The 16,688-nt window shown below is 33.6% G+C and overlaps 1 long non-coding RNA gene across 1 annotated transcript; it reads left to right on the top strand.

The window, feature by feature from the left end:
• The first annotated feature begins 3,448 nt into the window (after positions 1-3,448).
• LOC126689927 (uncharacterized) lies at positions 3,449-7,646 on the top strand. Its single transcript, XR_007644601.1, has 2 exons — positions 3,449-3,532; positions 7,203-7,646. It is a non-coding gene; the product is annotated as an uncharacterized LOC126689927 (long non-coding RNA).
• Positions 7,647-16,688: the final 9,042 nt, after the last annotated feature.

Genomic DNA, 16,688 nt, shown 5'->3' on the forward strand with positions numbered 1-16,688 from the left:
AAAAAAAAAAAAAAAAGAATATAGATTTACAAATCCTATGTTCTTTTTCTTTTTCTTTTTTATTTAGTTTTAAACTCATTTAGGTATCAATCAAATAGAGTCATAGAGAGAGCATTGCATCTCCTTCACTATCAATTGCGCAACAACACATGCCACACACGATGCCACCATACATGACACACTGCCACTAGCATCGTCGCACTAGCACCGATCACCCACACCCCCACTCAATTGCAAATCTGCACATATATTTGTGGCGAACTTGCATTCCAGTACCACTATAACTTTCTCAAACTAAAAGTGTTCAATGAATAAATAACAAGACAACAAAAATAATAATAATAACAAGTATTATCAATATATATAAACGAAACCATTGAAGCACCAACAATTTTCCACATCAGCATTAATTAAATAAATATTTTAATTAATTAATATTATAATTACAAAATACAGTAATTATTCAGCATTATCTAGATATCATTCTTCTCCCACCAAATACACCCAATACTTTGTCATGCTAAGCTCTCCACTCCCCTAACTTAAAACTCACCCTTTCCTTCCCCCAAAATCAAAACCTAAAACTCAGTTCCTCCCACTGCCATCGCCACCACGGATCACCGCCACCACATCGATTTCCCTCTACATCTCCATCGTCTATTTCCTAATATATACGTTCATAGTTTTTTTTGGGGGGGGGGGGGGTTTGATTTGGAAAATCGGTTTTGCTGTTGATTCACCACTAATCTCCTCTTTCATAAGTAACTTCTTTTCTCTTTTTTCTCTCTTTGGAGCATTGGGCATTCAGGTTTTTCTCTCTCACTCTTTGGGTTTTCGTTTTGGTAGATATTTGGATTCCAATTGGTTCTTAATTTTTCCACTCCTACATAGAATTTTGATTTTTAGGTTTTTGAATTTTTTCATAGATATTTAGATTCCAATTGGTTCTTAATTTTTCCACTCCTACTTAGAATTTTGATTTTAGGTTTTTGAATTTCTTGATTTTAGCTAATCAGAGAATGTTCATAGCTAATAAGAATGCTTTTAAATTTTCTCAATCTTTGCTAGTACCTCAGTGCTGGTGATTGTAAGGTAAAACTTCATATCTATTACCTACAAACATCTGATTATTCATGCTTTCAGTTAATGCATTCACCTACATGCAGTTTTGAAATATTCCTTTCAGGTTATGCTTTCTAACAAGCGTTTAGGTCCTATGCATCTTAGAATATTAAAATTTTGGAAATTTTGGCAGGGTGCTCATGACTCAAGTAAAAAGGAGGCCAATTCTGAAGAAGCAGTAGATAACTAGTCCTTCCTTGCATCAGGGGGCCGCAATTGAATGATCCATCTTTATGATGTCAGTTGGTTTGCTACTTTCCTCTGTTTTTTATTTTTATTTTGTTAATCTCTGCCCACTCACTGGGGTTTCTGTACTACTGTTTATCTCTGTGAGTTGTGGACTTCTTTCATTGTAATTTTGGATGGTTCTTGCTTCATTTTGAACGAAATTTCCTGAATTTGCTGCAATCCTTAATGGGTATTGCTTAATGAAAAGTTATCTGTCTCATATATGTGACTTCAACCTTTTTTTTAATCTAAGTTTTATATCAAGGTTAGCAATCTAACACTGACCCAAAAAACAAATGAAATAAATATGACTCTAGGCTTACTTTGTCTTGAAGATTTTCTTTTTTTGTTTTTTTCCACTTTTTTTTTCTTTTTCTTTTTTTCATATAGCGGGTAATTTGTTTGTGTATTTTAAAGACATTTTAATGGGTAATATAATATATTTGTCTTGGTTTGTGTCAAATTGTAATTTATAGGTCTTAATTTTATGTTTTTAGTTAGGCTGTAGTTGTTGCTTTGCAAATAGCTTTTGTTTGCAGCATATATTTTTTGAAATTCATGCATATATTTTTAGGACATGAACTTTCTACTAAGAAGACATATGCTAGGTACATGGAACTTTTCTTCCTTCTAATTTCAATTGGGTATTTGTTCTTGTGCTCCTTATTTTGAATTCTGGCAGGGCAATTGATGTTTGTCTGGATTTTTGCTACCTAGAATGTTACTTTTATGTGGATGAAATATCTTAAAGTGCATATTGGGTTTTCATTATTGGATATTTTGTTGCCCTTATTACTGCAAGGCTGAATAGAGACTTCCTTGATTGCATATACAAACACAGATGATTTTGAAAGAATTGGAAACGGCATTTATTTTTTGGCTTTGGAATATATTTTTGACTGCAGGGAAAATGTCATATCTCAATTGGGAGAGGTTGAGGAAGAATAGGGTCAAAGCCAAAGTTCGACATGGAGATATTATCTCATTTGGTAAGAATATCATTCCATATTTTTATATATGATAAATGTTACTGATGTGGTAGATATTTACTATCTAAATTAATAAATAAATAAAAATAAAAACAAAAAAAGCTTTGGGAGAGGTGGGTTAGGCTGATTTCAAGACTCAAACTTGGAACACATTGCTTAAGGCAGACATAACTTGTCATCACAATGTCTTTTATTTTAATTTTCTCTATAATCTGTAGGATTGGTCTTTGATTTTGTAGGTTCCTTGAACAAATTGAATTTGAGGAATTGTTACCCTTAAAACATATATTCTAATGCTTTCAAGTGATCATGTTTGACAACCTACATAGTTATTAACCTTTTTGTCTCCTTCAACTTATAACTTGCATTTGCGTTTGCATTTGTTTACAAAGAAGTTCTTGTGTCTAAACCGATGCCAAATGGTGCAGTTTTAATAAAAAAAGAAGGTATATTCTTGATTATGTGTTATTCAGTTTAATGGTATTTTGTTGTATATTTGCTTCTCATAGTGCTTATTAAAAGTGGCTGTATTGGATATTGCATGATAGTGGTAATGTTTTTTAGAGACTTTTAATTATTGATTTTGTCGTTTTCAATGTTGGGCTTTTCTGGGTTTTGCATGTAATGCTTTTCTTAAAATTTTAGTTGATAATCTGTTTGATTGATGAGGGGAAAAATTCAAATGCCTTGGTTTGAATTATATGGAGTAGCAAGTATGGTTAAGTTATATATAGGTAAATCATTCCAAATTTTTGCAACATTCCCTGCATATTTTTAGGACAAGAACTTTCTACTAAGAAGACATATGCTAGGTACATGGTACTTTTCTTCGATCTAATTTCAATTGGGTATTTGTTCTTGTGCTCCTTATTTTGAATTCTGGTAGGGCAATTGATGTTTGTCTGGATTTTTGCTGCCTAGAATGTTACTTTTATGTGGATGAAATATCTTAAAGTGCATATTGGGTTTTCATTATTGGATATTTTGTTGCTCTTATTACTACAAGGATGAATAGAGTCTTCCTTGATTTCACATACAAACATAGATGATTTTGAAAGAATTGGAAATGGCATTTATTTTTTGGCTTTGGAATATATTTTTAACTGTAGGGAAAATGCCATATCTCAATTGGGAGAGGTTGAGGAAGAATAGGGTCAAAGCCGAAGTTCGACATGGAGATATTATCTCATTTGGTAAGAATATCATTCCATATTTTTATATATGATAAATGTTACTAATGTGGTAGATATTTACTATCTAATTTTTCTTTTTTCTTTTTTTTTTTTTAAAAAAAGCTTTGGGAGAGGTGGGTTAGGTTGATTTCAAGACTCAAACTTGGAACACATTGCTTGAGGCAAACATAACTTGCCATCACAGTGTCTTTTATTTTAATTTTCTCTATAATCTGTAGGATTGGTCTTTGATTCTGTAGGTTCCTTGAACAAATTGAATTTGAGGAATTGTTACCCTTAAAACATATATTCTAATGCTTTCAAGTGATCACGTTTGACAACCTACATAGTTGTTAACCTTTTTGTCTCCTTCTACTTATAACTTGCATTTGTGTTTGCATTTGTTTACAAAGAAGTTCTTGTGTCTACACCGATGCTAGATGGTGCAGTTTTAATAAGAAAAGAAGGTATATTATTGATTATGTGTTATTTAGTTTAATGGTATTTTGATGTATATTTGCTTCTCATAGTGCTTATTGAAAGTGGTTGTATTGGATATCGCATGATGGTGGTAATGTTTTTTAGAGACTTTTTAATTAAATGATTTTGTCCTTTTCAATATTGGGCTTTTCTGGGTTTTGCTTGTAATGCTTTTCTTAAAATTTTAGTAGATAATCTGTTTGATTGATGAGGGGAAAAATTCAAACGCCTTGATTTGAATTATATGGAGTAGCAAGTATGGTTAAGTTATATATTGGTAAATCATTCCAAATTTTTGCAACATTCCCTGTATATTTTTAGGATATGAACTTTCTACTAAGAAGACATATGCTAGGTACATGGTACTTTTCTTCCTTCTAATTTCAATTGGGTATTTGTTCTTGTGCTCCTTATTTTGAATTATGGCAGGGCAATTGATGTTTGTCTGGATTTTTGCTGCCTAGAATGTTACTTTTATGTGGATGAAATATCTTAAAGTGCATATTGGGTTTTCATTATTGGATATTTTGTTGCTCTTATTACTACAAGGCTAAATAGAGTCTTCCTTGATTTTACTTACAAACATAGATGATTTTGAAAGAATTTGAAATGGCATTTATTTTTTGGCTTTGGAATATATTTTTAACTGCAGGGAAAATGCCATATCTCAATTGGGAGAGGTTGAGGAAGAATAGGGTCAAAGCCGTAGTTCGACATAGAGATATTATCTCATTTGGTAAGAATATCATTCCATATTTTTATATATGATAAATGTTACTAATGTGGTAGATATTTACTATCTAATTTTTCTTTTTTCTTTTTTTTTTTAAAAAAAAAAAGCTTTGGGAGAGGTGGGTTAGGTTGATTTCAAGACTCAAACTTGGAACACATTGCTTGAGGCAAACATAACTTGCCATCACAGTGTCTTTTATTTTAATTTTCTCTATAATCTGTAGGATTGGTCTTTGATTCTGTAGGTTCCTTGAACAAATTGAATTTGAGGAATTGTTACCCTTAAAACATATATTCTAATGCTTTCAAGTGATCACGTTTGACAACCTACATAGTTGTTAACCTTTTTGTCTCCTTCTACTTATAACTTGCATTTGTTTACAAAGAAGTTCTTGTTTCTACACCGATGCTAGATGGTGCAGTTTTAATAAGAAAAGAAGGTATATTCTTGATTATGTGTTATTTAGCTTAATGGTATTTTGTTGTATATTTGCTTCTCATAGTGCTTATTAAAAGTGGTTGTATTGGATATCGCATGATGGTGGTAATGTTTTTTAGAGACTTTTTAATTAAATGATTTTGTCCTTTTCAATATTGGGCTTTTCTGGGTTTTGCTTGTAATGCTTTTCTTAAAATTTTAGTTGATAATCTGTTTGATTGATGAGGGGAAAAATTCAAACGCCTTGATTTGAATTATATGGAGTAGCAAGTATGATTAAGTTATATATTGGTAAATCATTCCAAATTTTTGCAACATTCCCTGTATATTTTTAGGATATGAACTTTCTACTAAGAAGACATATGCTAGGTACATGGTACTTTTCTTCCTTCTAATTTCAATTGGGTATTTGTTCTTGTGCTCCTTATTTTGAATTCTGGCAGGGCAATTGATGTTTGTCTGGATTTTTGCTACCTAGAATGTTACTTTTATGTGGATGAAATATCTTAAAGTGCATATTGGGTTTCCATTATTGGATATTTTGTTGCTCTTATTACTACAAGGCTGAAAAGAGTCTTCCCTGATTGCATATAATTGATTTTGAAAGAATTGGAAACGGCATTTATTTTTTGGCTTTGGAATATATTTTTGATTGCAAGGAAAATGTCATATCTCAATTGGGAGAGGTTGAGGAAGAATAGGGTCAAAGCCGAAGTTCAACATGGAGATATTATCTCATTTGGTAAGAATATCATTCCATATTTTTATATATGATAAGTGTTACTGATGTGGTAGATATTTACTATCTAAATTAAAAAAATAAAAAATAAAAAATAAAAAAAAAGCTTTGTGAGAGGTGGGTTAGGCTTATTTCTAGACTCAAACTTGGAACACATTGCTTGAGGCAAACATAACTTGCCATCACAATGTCTTTTATTTTAATTTTCCCTATAATCTGTAGGATTGGTCTTTGATTCTGTAGGTTCCTTGAACAAATTGAATTTGAGGAATTGTTACCCTTAAAACATATATTCTAATGCTTTCAAGTGATCTTGTTTGACAACCTACATAGTTATTAACCTTTTTGTCTCCTTCAACTTATAACTTGCATTTGCGTTTGCATTTGTTTACAAAGAAGTTCTTGTGTCTACACCGATGCCAGATGGTGCAGTTTTATTAAAAAAAGAAGGTATATTTCTGATTATGTGTTATTTAGTTTAATGGTATTTTGTTGTATATTTGCTTCTCATAGTGCTTATTAAAAGTGGCTGTATTGGATATTGCATGATTGTGGTAATGTTTTTTAGAGACTTTTAATTATTGATTTTGCCCTTTTCAATGTTGGGCTTTTCTAGGTTTTGCATGTAATGCTTTTCTTAAAATTTTAGTTGATAATCTGTTTGATTGATGAGGGGAAAAATTCAAACGCCTTGATTTGAATTATATGGAGTAGCAAGTATGGTTAAGTTATATATAGGTAAATCATTCCAAATTTTTGCAACATTCCCTGTATAATGTTTTGAAGATAAAATGTTAAGGATAGTTTTTTCTTAAAAAAATTATTATGTAGAGGGTTGTAATTTAGTGCTAGAGTTTTTTAATCACATTTATGATGAGTATTTTTGCTACATGTTATGTATATTAAGCAAGTTTAGGGGTGATATTGTCCAATTTACATCTTGAGAACTTTGAAATCTTTGTGAACATGTAAATTTTTTTGTTCTGCCTCCTGTCCATGGTTGTGTCATGTTCTTTTTGATTTTAGGGTAAGGGTTCTACAGATTTCTTAGAGTAATGCAGGATGGAGGTTGTCTAATCTTAGCTTTTGAGTAAAATTTGATGGCCAAAATTGCACCATATTTGTCACAAATAAAAAGATATATGTTGCAACTAACAATGGCAAAATTGCTGATTGATGTGCAATCATTAAAATGTTAAATTTTGGTTCAAAGGTTGATATCAACCTAATTTTTAGCATCTGTTACAATTTTAAGTGAATACATGTAAATTTGTTCAAATATTAATTTTTATGCCTTACAGGGCTTTGAGGAGTACTTAAATTTGATTCTGAATGATGCTGGAAAAGTCAACATCAAGAGGAAGAGAAAAAAACTTTACGTGGGTTCATTTTCTCAATTTCCTTTACTTTTAATCTCCCAAATGTGCATACTCTGAATGTGGTACATCTATTTTGTTATGGGTCAATTAAATCAAAAAAAATGTAAAGGGTAGATTCTTCTTAAGAGATGCAACATAACAACCACCTCTCTCTCTCTCTCTCTCTCTCTCTCTCTCAATAGTGGAAAGTGATGATTTTAGCAATTGTTTAAATTGGCATTATATTTCCTTTTCAATCCCATTGAGGTCTAGCGTCTTTGTTTACTAGCAATGTTAGAATTTAGATACATCTTGGATCAAGAATGATTAATGTAATTATGAAAGATATTTTATTGAATGAGTATGGAATTAACTATATTTGTGTAATTAATTGTATTGGAGTGTACTTATATTAGTTATATATTTTCTAAATATGAGCTCAAGCTCTTGGTTATCACGATATCTCATTGGATGTGATAGATTTTATTGGTTTGGTATATAATTTATACCATGATCTTTATTTATTTATTTTTTTTCATATTGGAGAAGTTATCAATAGCTTTCCCGTGCATCGAACAGGTTAGTGACTAGTTATTTAGGGTACGTTTGGTACACTGAATGTGGATTACAACATAAATAGTAATCTTTATTACTAGGAATAAAATATGTTATAATGGAATAACTAAACCTATTCATTAGTTTGGTTGTGAGTTGTAATATTAGAATAAAACTTATGATCTATTTTAGGAAATATCTCATTCATACAATTATATTTCCTAGAAAATAATTTATTTTAAATTGTAGAGAGATGAGTTATTTTTTAATGATTTTTTATTTCCATAATTGTTAGGTGGGTATGGAAAGTTTATTTATTTGGAAATATATTAGTGTTGGAAATTATTACATTTACTAAGGAATAGCTATTACAACCCTTTTAGAGAGGAATAGTTATTCTTCATTTTAAAGAATAGCTATTCATAAGGAATAACTATTCCCTGTAATAAAAACATAACCAAACTATTGAATAGCTAAACCATAGGAATAACTATTACATTACAGTGCTTATTACAGTCTACCAAACGTGCCCTTAGTAATAGGAGAATTATCAATGTGTCTTAATTACAGAAATGATCTATTATTAATGATATAACTATTATTAATGTGTTTAGAAATGTCCATTCTTAATGATGGAATTATTAATGTGTCTTACAATAAATATTATTAATTACATAAACTACTATTGTGTCTAGATATAGCTATTATTAATGATTGTATCATTAGTGAGTCATGCAATATAGTATAATAATTTTAATGATGGAAATATTATTGTGTCTATAAATAATGTTAATAATGAAAGGGAAAATTTAACGGATGCGCATTGGTTCATAAATTATTTTTAGAAATTTTTTATGAAAAATGAAAAAAAATTAATTTTTTTATAGCTTTTTATATTTCTAATAAACTGATATTACAATTTTCCTAAAATTGTTTATTAACAAATGTCTTAAAAACTCATAATGAAATTATTTATGTGTTAATAAATATTATTAATAATAAAACTGTTAGTGTGTCTAGAAATCTGTTAGTAATGATTGAATTTTAAATGTCTTGTCATAAGTATTAGTATAGTTGAACTATTAATGAGTAAATCTAGCTCTAAATAATGGGTAATAATGTGTCTTGTTATATATAATTTTTTTTTTTTTTTTTTGAAATAGTTACAATATAATGCTAACTTCATTGTTCGAAACATTTCCCTCTAGACCCCCAAACACTTTGGGTACAGGGAAGTATCAATTCAACTACAAAGCCCTATTTTGCTATATATATATATATATATATATATATATATTTATAAGGCCCTTGGATGCTTATAAAAAAAATGTTATATATTAATTATATATATATATATATATATAGAGAGAGAGAGAGAGAGAGAGAGAGAGAGAGATTTAAGTTAGACCTGATGTAACTCTTAAAAAGTTACATATTTTTAAGATTGTTGATTTGTAATAGATCTAATAGTTGAGAATATTATTCTTCTTTCCTCCTTTCTAAGGAGAGACAACATTTACTTTACCATTATTATCTCCTATTTTTTCACCCTCAATTCTAGATTATCTCCACTTTTTTCTCTCTCCCAGATGGTGATTGATAGACCAAAAACGTATTGACCCCTTGTGATGAATTAATTGATTAATTAGCCAAATTTATTAATTAATCAAATTAACATGCAAACACGTGGTAACACAAACAAATCACCAATTAAACTAAGTGCAGCAGAAATTAAATAGACACAGTGATTTGTTTACGAATAATTCCACTATTATCACAACAAGCGATTACAAGGAATCCCAGTACCTTATACCAACCTACAGTTGAACCCTTACCCCAATACCCAATTGGACTTGTTCTATAGTGGCAATTTCTCCTTTTGATGCACGGCTCCCAGTACGTGACTAACCAATTGCGCAGATCCCAATACGCGACTTCAATCACCAACTAGAGAAGGTTGTTGGCTGCAAAGTTCTTCAGTTCATCCACAATGAAGATCCAAAAGATGCTTGGTCATAAAACCCTACGGTGCACAAACACAGCAACTTTTTCACAAAAACGATGAATTAGGGCAAATTCTATCTCCGGTCACAATTTGCTTGAACAAGCTTTGCTTAACACTTGTGCAACTTATGTCACCTTTGACAGCCCTTCAAATAATCCTTTTATATGTCTAAGGTTATGAGAAAAGAAAGCTTAGACACATAATCACGGATTAGAGTCAAAACAGAACTGCAATTCTGTTCTTCATAAACCTCGACAGATGCTTGTTTGTCAAGCTGCTGTCGAGTAGCTGTTGAGCCACGGGGCTAGAACAGCTCTTCAAGCTCAATAGATACAAGCTGTCGAGCTTTAAAGAACTTGCACTTTTTAGCTTGAATCTTGGACAGACTTGCATGGCTTCAACACTTGATTTTGAAACAAAATTTCTTGAAGTATTAAACACATCCTAAATCAACCCAAATACAAATAAAGTGCGTTTTGTCAAAGGATTAGTCAATTACATAAAATAGTGACATATGTTCCTAACAAGTGAATCACATATGTCCTAACAATCTCCTCCTTTGGCAATCTATGACAAAACCACAACAAACAAATGAAGATATGAGAGAAGTCATAAATCACTCAACACATATTCACTTGTTGAATATAATAAAATCTATCCTAATACAAACTCTTGAAAAACTTTACAAGAAGAGAGTTTATGGTAAAAAGACTTTGATAATCTGTATTTTTGAACCACTTTAAACAAAACTCATTAAGGCATATTTGTGTGAAACAGAAATAATAGATTGTATACAAGTAATAAGAAGCATGTGCATAAAGAGAGAAAATAAACAACACATGTAAGAGTAGGTGAAAGAAACATACATCAACATATATAAAGAAGATAAGTACAATGTATGTCAATAATGGTCACAAGACCCATGTACAAGAATAAATGTATCTAAAGTAGAGAAAAGAAAAAAATACATGTAATCCTCACTACATACCTCTTATATCAACACTCCCACTAACAAAAATGTCCTATACTAACTTTCCCCCTAAGAATGACTACTTTCATATCAAAAACTACTTCCCCTTTTTTGTCATGAGTGACAAAAGGTAAGAGTGTCAAGTAGACATCTCATCGGTAGATCTAGTATCTCCATCATCATCATCATCATCATCAGAAGCATCATCGTCATCACCATCATTATCCTCCTCAGCCTCAGAATCAAAATCCATTAGAGGAGGTGGAGGAGAGGCCTCAAGAGTGAAGCCACCCAAGACCACCTGCCCCCGTGCAATACGGCCAACATGAACGTTCACCCGATACAGCTCTGTAAAGAGTGTATCAAGGCGAGTATCCATGTGCTAAAGTTGCGCCATGATGTCTCCGAGGGACACATCATTCATAGAAGATGAGGGAGTGGATGTGGATGGAGCAGATCGAGATCGAGTCAAACGGGAGGAAGGAGCTACTGACCCAGATTGCCTCGACCTAAACTACGCCTTGCTACGTTTAATGGTAGTGTAGTCTATGGCACACATGAAAGTGAAATGGTCGGATGCTGGAAAGGGAACAAAAAAATGGCATAAGATCCTCGTGATAGCCGAAGGAAAGATGAGCTTATCACGAAACGCCGAATCCCTATAGACATCTAGAATAGACAAAATAAAGTGAAAAGGAAAATCTATGGTAAGATGCTTAAGAAGGTACAACAAAAATTGAGCACGAAGCTCTGTGATAGAGTTATAGTAAGAAAGAGAGTGAAGAACGAATGTCATAACCATGTTCAAAAACTGAGGACCTTTTGCAAAGTCTGAACAGTAAGTGAACTGACGCTTACCCCAATCAGAAGGGCGCTCACAAAAAGCAAATTTGAGCTCATCTTTGAACACAGTCCTCAGACGCTCACAACCAGGGTAGTTAGGAAACTCTACCCTAGGGACATAAAACACATCCGCAACAAGTTGCGATGTAACAGCAATGTACGTACCTCGAATGCGAGTGTGAAAAAGAGGTATTGAAAAATCAAATCCATGCAAGATGGAGTAAAACTCTTGGATCAGCACGGATGGACATGTGACCGGGACGTCACACAGTGACTCCTAACCCTGACTAGAAATGACATCGGGTAGGTTAGTGTCGGCGAAGTCCGCCAGAATGACTCAGCGTTCAAAATGAATGCCTCATCGAGAAAAGTTCTCCGAGAAGGCCTTACGGGCATCCTCATCACAAAACTGAATATGTGAAGGAGTAGGATCAGAGGAAGTGGATGCCCTAGAATGAAGAGGGTTCTAGGACGGAGTAGACTTATGTTTAGGTGCCATAGACATGACTAACGTAAACAAAAAGAGAGGGAGAGAGAGAGAGATGATCAGAAAAGTCCCAAGCAGTTCAAATATATCAAAATATATTGAAAAGAGAGTACATATGCATGGGAAATGCATGAACATGTGACATGCAATATAAAGGTAACATGAGCTCAGCTCAATCCAATCCTACCAGCACACAATCAATTTGCACACATCTAAATGAATGATAATACTGTTATAATGCTTCTGTGATGTAATGTATGAGATTTTAAACTTATTTAAGCAAAAACCCATCCCAAAATTTCAACAAAAACTCATCAATTTTGAAAAACCCCAAAATTTTTCAAAAACCCCAAAACCTAGGTTTCAAAACATGAAATGCATATAAGTGAGAGAAAAGAAACTTACCAAGTGAAGAGAAAAACTTGAAAAAGCTTGAAAAACACTTGGGAATGAGGTTTGGGGTTAGAGAGAGAGTTTAGGGAGGTGAAAAGACGGTTCTATCAAGAAAGAGATCAAGAAAAGTGAGAACTGAATTGCGCTGGACCTTTATATAGAAGGTCAGTAAATCTCGACAGATAGAGGTGTCAAGAGGTGTTGAGACAGGTGTCAAGAAAGGTGTTGAGAGTTAAAGCGTCGATAGATGCAACTGTCGAGAGGTGTCGAGGAAGAATTCCTCAGACACGATTAAAGAAGCTCGATCGATCCACCAGTTGTCGAGAAGCTCTCGAGGATTCAGAAGAAATCTCGATCGATCCACCTAGCTGTCGAGAAGCTATCGAGATTGCGATAAGAGGAAGGTGAAAAGCTCGATAGATAGCCAAGTGTCGAGGAGGTGTCGAGAAGCTGTCAAGATTGCTTAAAAACAGTTTTTCAAGAAGGGAAAAACACAAATCTGAATGCAATCAAGCATGCAACTCAACCAAGGATCCAAATAACATTTTAAGTTCTCAAAATCATCTCTCAACAACAATTTTAAGCACATAGATCCCAAAAAACACACACACACACACACACAACAAGTCTAACCAATTTTATATTTCAAAAACAAGTTAAGACAGTTTAATGAGCATACATTAACACATGTAAACCTTGTGATGGCCAAATCACATTGTACCTGCACATGTATCAGGAGTAGCAAAGAATATTGCGTGTTGTGTGTGAAAAACATTGCAAGATTGCATAAGTGTATACATGTTATGACGATTTGAGATATGAGAAAATCACTTTAACTCATACATAATCATAACTTTTTTATGGGAACTATCACCTTCGAGGTACATCGTATAACACCCACATCTCCTAGAATACACGCTTGCAATCATATTTAAAGCATTTTGATATTTTTGCTTTTTATTTTTCTTTGCATTTTTTTTAAGCAAATCATGCATGGGCATATAATAGATAGAAAAGAAATACCCAATTATGTTAAGCATTTGATATTCCAATTTTACTATGCCGAAGCATACAGATGTCATTTCATGATTGGCGGACAACAATGGTGAGATGGTTATTTATACATTTCTCTTAGGATTTTCTAGTCCTTCTCGTCAAAAAGAGTGATATAAGTGTTAAGAATAAGAGATCACTTGACCTTACTCATCACAAACACGAGCCACAAAACTCACTTGCTTAATTGTGTATGGAGATGCTCATCTAAGCTACAAGAGATACAAAGTTTAGAAAACTTTGTTTCAATGGCCATCCAAAGTACACAAGTACCAATGTACACAAAATACACATTGTTTTTGTATTTTTCTGATTTTTCAAATTTTTTTTTTTAATATCAAAAACAAAATAAACAAAAACATGTTAAACAAAGCAAAGCATAAAAACTAAACTAACTCAAAATAAAAGCAAAACACCCAAGTTATGCAAAAACAAAAACACAAAGAGAAAGAAGAAAGTGATAGAATCACTTAGAACCCATTTCCTTCCACACCTTGGAAGAACCTTTCCTTTGATTAAACCCTTGAATCAGCAGTGAGGGGGAAGAATTGAAACCGTTCAAGTTCGAAAGGAGCATGAGGGCTTTGAGAAGATCTCCAAGGAGAGCAAGAGAGGATTGAAGCTGATTCTGGTTTTTAGATGCTATCATGCCGTTGCTCTATTGAGTGACTAACCACTTATAGCAATTTGGTTGAGTATGACCGGTAACTCCACAATGATGACAGAGATGCTACTTCTTTTGTTTAGGCTTTTGAGAGTTAGCCTTCTTAACCCTAGGGTTTTTAGCTTCCTTTTTATCTTGCTTAGGGGGTGCTCCTAAGATAGATTTACCTTTCTTTATGTTCTCATTAGGTAAATCAATTTTAACATCATTGTTCTCAATTTCAACATTATTACTAGGAGGAACAAAAATAGAAGTACTAGTAAAAGCAGTATTAGAAGAAGAGAAACCATACCCTAAGCCTGTTCGATCAGAAGCAGATTTCTGAAGACTGAGCATCTCATCAAGCTTTGCACTTGAAGTCCTCTTCAATTGAGTTCTGACTTGAAACAGCTCCTCTTCAAGCTTCTTGGTCTTCTCAGTCAAGAAATTATTTTCAAACATCAATGCTCCAATAGTCTAATTAGCTTCACCAAACTTTGTGGAAAGCTCTTTAGGATTCCATTATCCTCATTGTCAAAATCATCCTCAGGCTCGGTGTCGCTCAAAGTAGCAGTAAGTGCCTTACTCTTCCCAATGCTCTTGAGATATGCAGGACACTCCTGTTTCATGTGACTGAAGCCTTGACACCTAAAACACTTAGGTCATGTGGGAAAAATGTACTAACCAACATCCCCAGCATTCTTCTTCCCTTTGTCTTGACTCTTGAATTGAGAAGAACTGGATTGCCTATGGTCATTGTCGAAGCCCTTCCTATTGGCATTCTTCATGAACTTTTTGAATTGCCTAGTAATGTAGGACTTTATCTTAGAATCTTCATCGTCTGAAGACTCATCTGTGTCATTGCTCTTGGCCTTCAAGGCCATGCTCTTGCTATTGCCCAACTTACCAATCCTCGTTAACCCTAGCTCGTAAGTCTGCAGATTACCAACTAGCTCTATCAAAGAGATCTTGTCAATGTCCTTTGATTTCTCGATTGTCATAATCTTGGCATAGAATCTCTCAGGTAGAGATCTGAGCACCTTTCTCACAATCTTGGGTTTAGGAATGGTTTTCCCAAGATTGAAAGCTGAGTTCACTATGTCCTTGAGCTTGGCATAGAACTCATCGAACGACCCATCCTCCTCCATCTTAATCTCTTTGAAGCTTGTAATGAGCCTCTGAAGCTTCGAGTCCTTGACAGCCTTAGTTCCTTCATAGGTTGTTTGGAGGATGGTCCATACTTCCTTTGCAATTTCAGTGGAGGATATCTTCTTGAATTCCTCATTAGTGACTGCATTGAACAAAGCATTCAATGCCCTGCTGTTAAAGTTTGCCGCCTTGATCTTGGCTTCATCCCAATCGACTAGCGCTTCCTTTGGCTTGGTCCAGCCAATCTCTACAACTTGCCACACCTTCTCATCCAGAGACTGCAAGAAAACTCTCATGCGTACTTTCCAATATGCATAGTTAGTACCATCAAATAAATGAGGTATAATGAGAGACTTTCCTCTATCCATGACAAACAAGGGTCAATGGATCTCTTAGCAAAGATTAAACCCTAATCTGATACCACTTGATAGGCCAAAAACGTATTGACCCTTTATGATGAATTAATTGATTAATTAGCGAAGTTTATTAATTAATCAAATTAACATGCAAACATATGGTAGCACAAACAAATAACCAATTAAACTAAGTGCAGCGGAAATTAAATAAACACGGTGATTTGTTTATGAATGGGGAAAACCAACATTGCAAAAACCCCACCGGGTGATTTTAAGGTCACCACTCTTGAAATTCCACTATTATCACAACAAGCAATTACAAGTAAAGGAATCCCAGTACCTTATACCAACTTACAGTTAAACCCTTACCCCAATACCCAATTGGCTTGTTCTGTAGTGACAATTTCTCCTTTTGATGCACGGCTCCCAGTACGTGACTAACCAATTGCACGGATCCCAGTACGCAACTTTAGTTCTTTAGTTCATCCACGATGAAGATCCAGAAGATACTTGGTCACAAAACCCTACGGTGCACAAACACAGCAGCTTCTTCACAAGAATGATGAACTAGGGCAAATTCTGTCTCCGGTCACAATTTGCTTGAACAAACATTGCTCAACACTTGTGCAACTTGTGTCACCTTTGACGGCCCTTAAAATAATCCTTTTATATGTCTAGGGTTATGGGAAAAGAAATTCCAAACACATAATCACGGATTAAAGTCAAAACAGAATTGAAATTCTATTTTTCATAAATCTCGACAGATGCCTGTCTGTCGAGCTGTTGTCAAGCAGCTGTCGAGTCACGAGGCTGGAACAGCTCTTCAAGCTCGATAAATACTAGCTGTCAAGTTTTAATGAACTTGCACTTTTCAGCTTGAATCTTGGACAGACTTGCATGGCTTCAACACTTGATCTTGAAACAAAGTTTCTTGAAGTATTAAACACATCCTAGATCTACCCAAATACAAGTAAA

The sequence above is a fragment of the Quercus robur genome, chromosome 1 (genome assembly GCF_932294415.1).
Source record: "Quercus robur chromosome 1, dhQueRobu3.1, whole genome shotgun sequence".
Lineage (NCBI taxonomy): Eukaryota > Viridiplantae > Streptophyta > Magnoliopsida > Fagales > Fagaceae > Quercus > Quercus robur.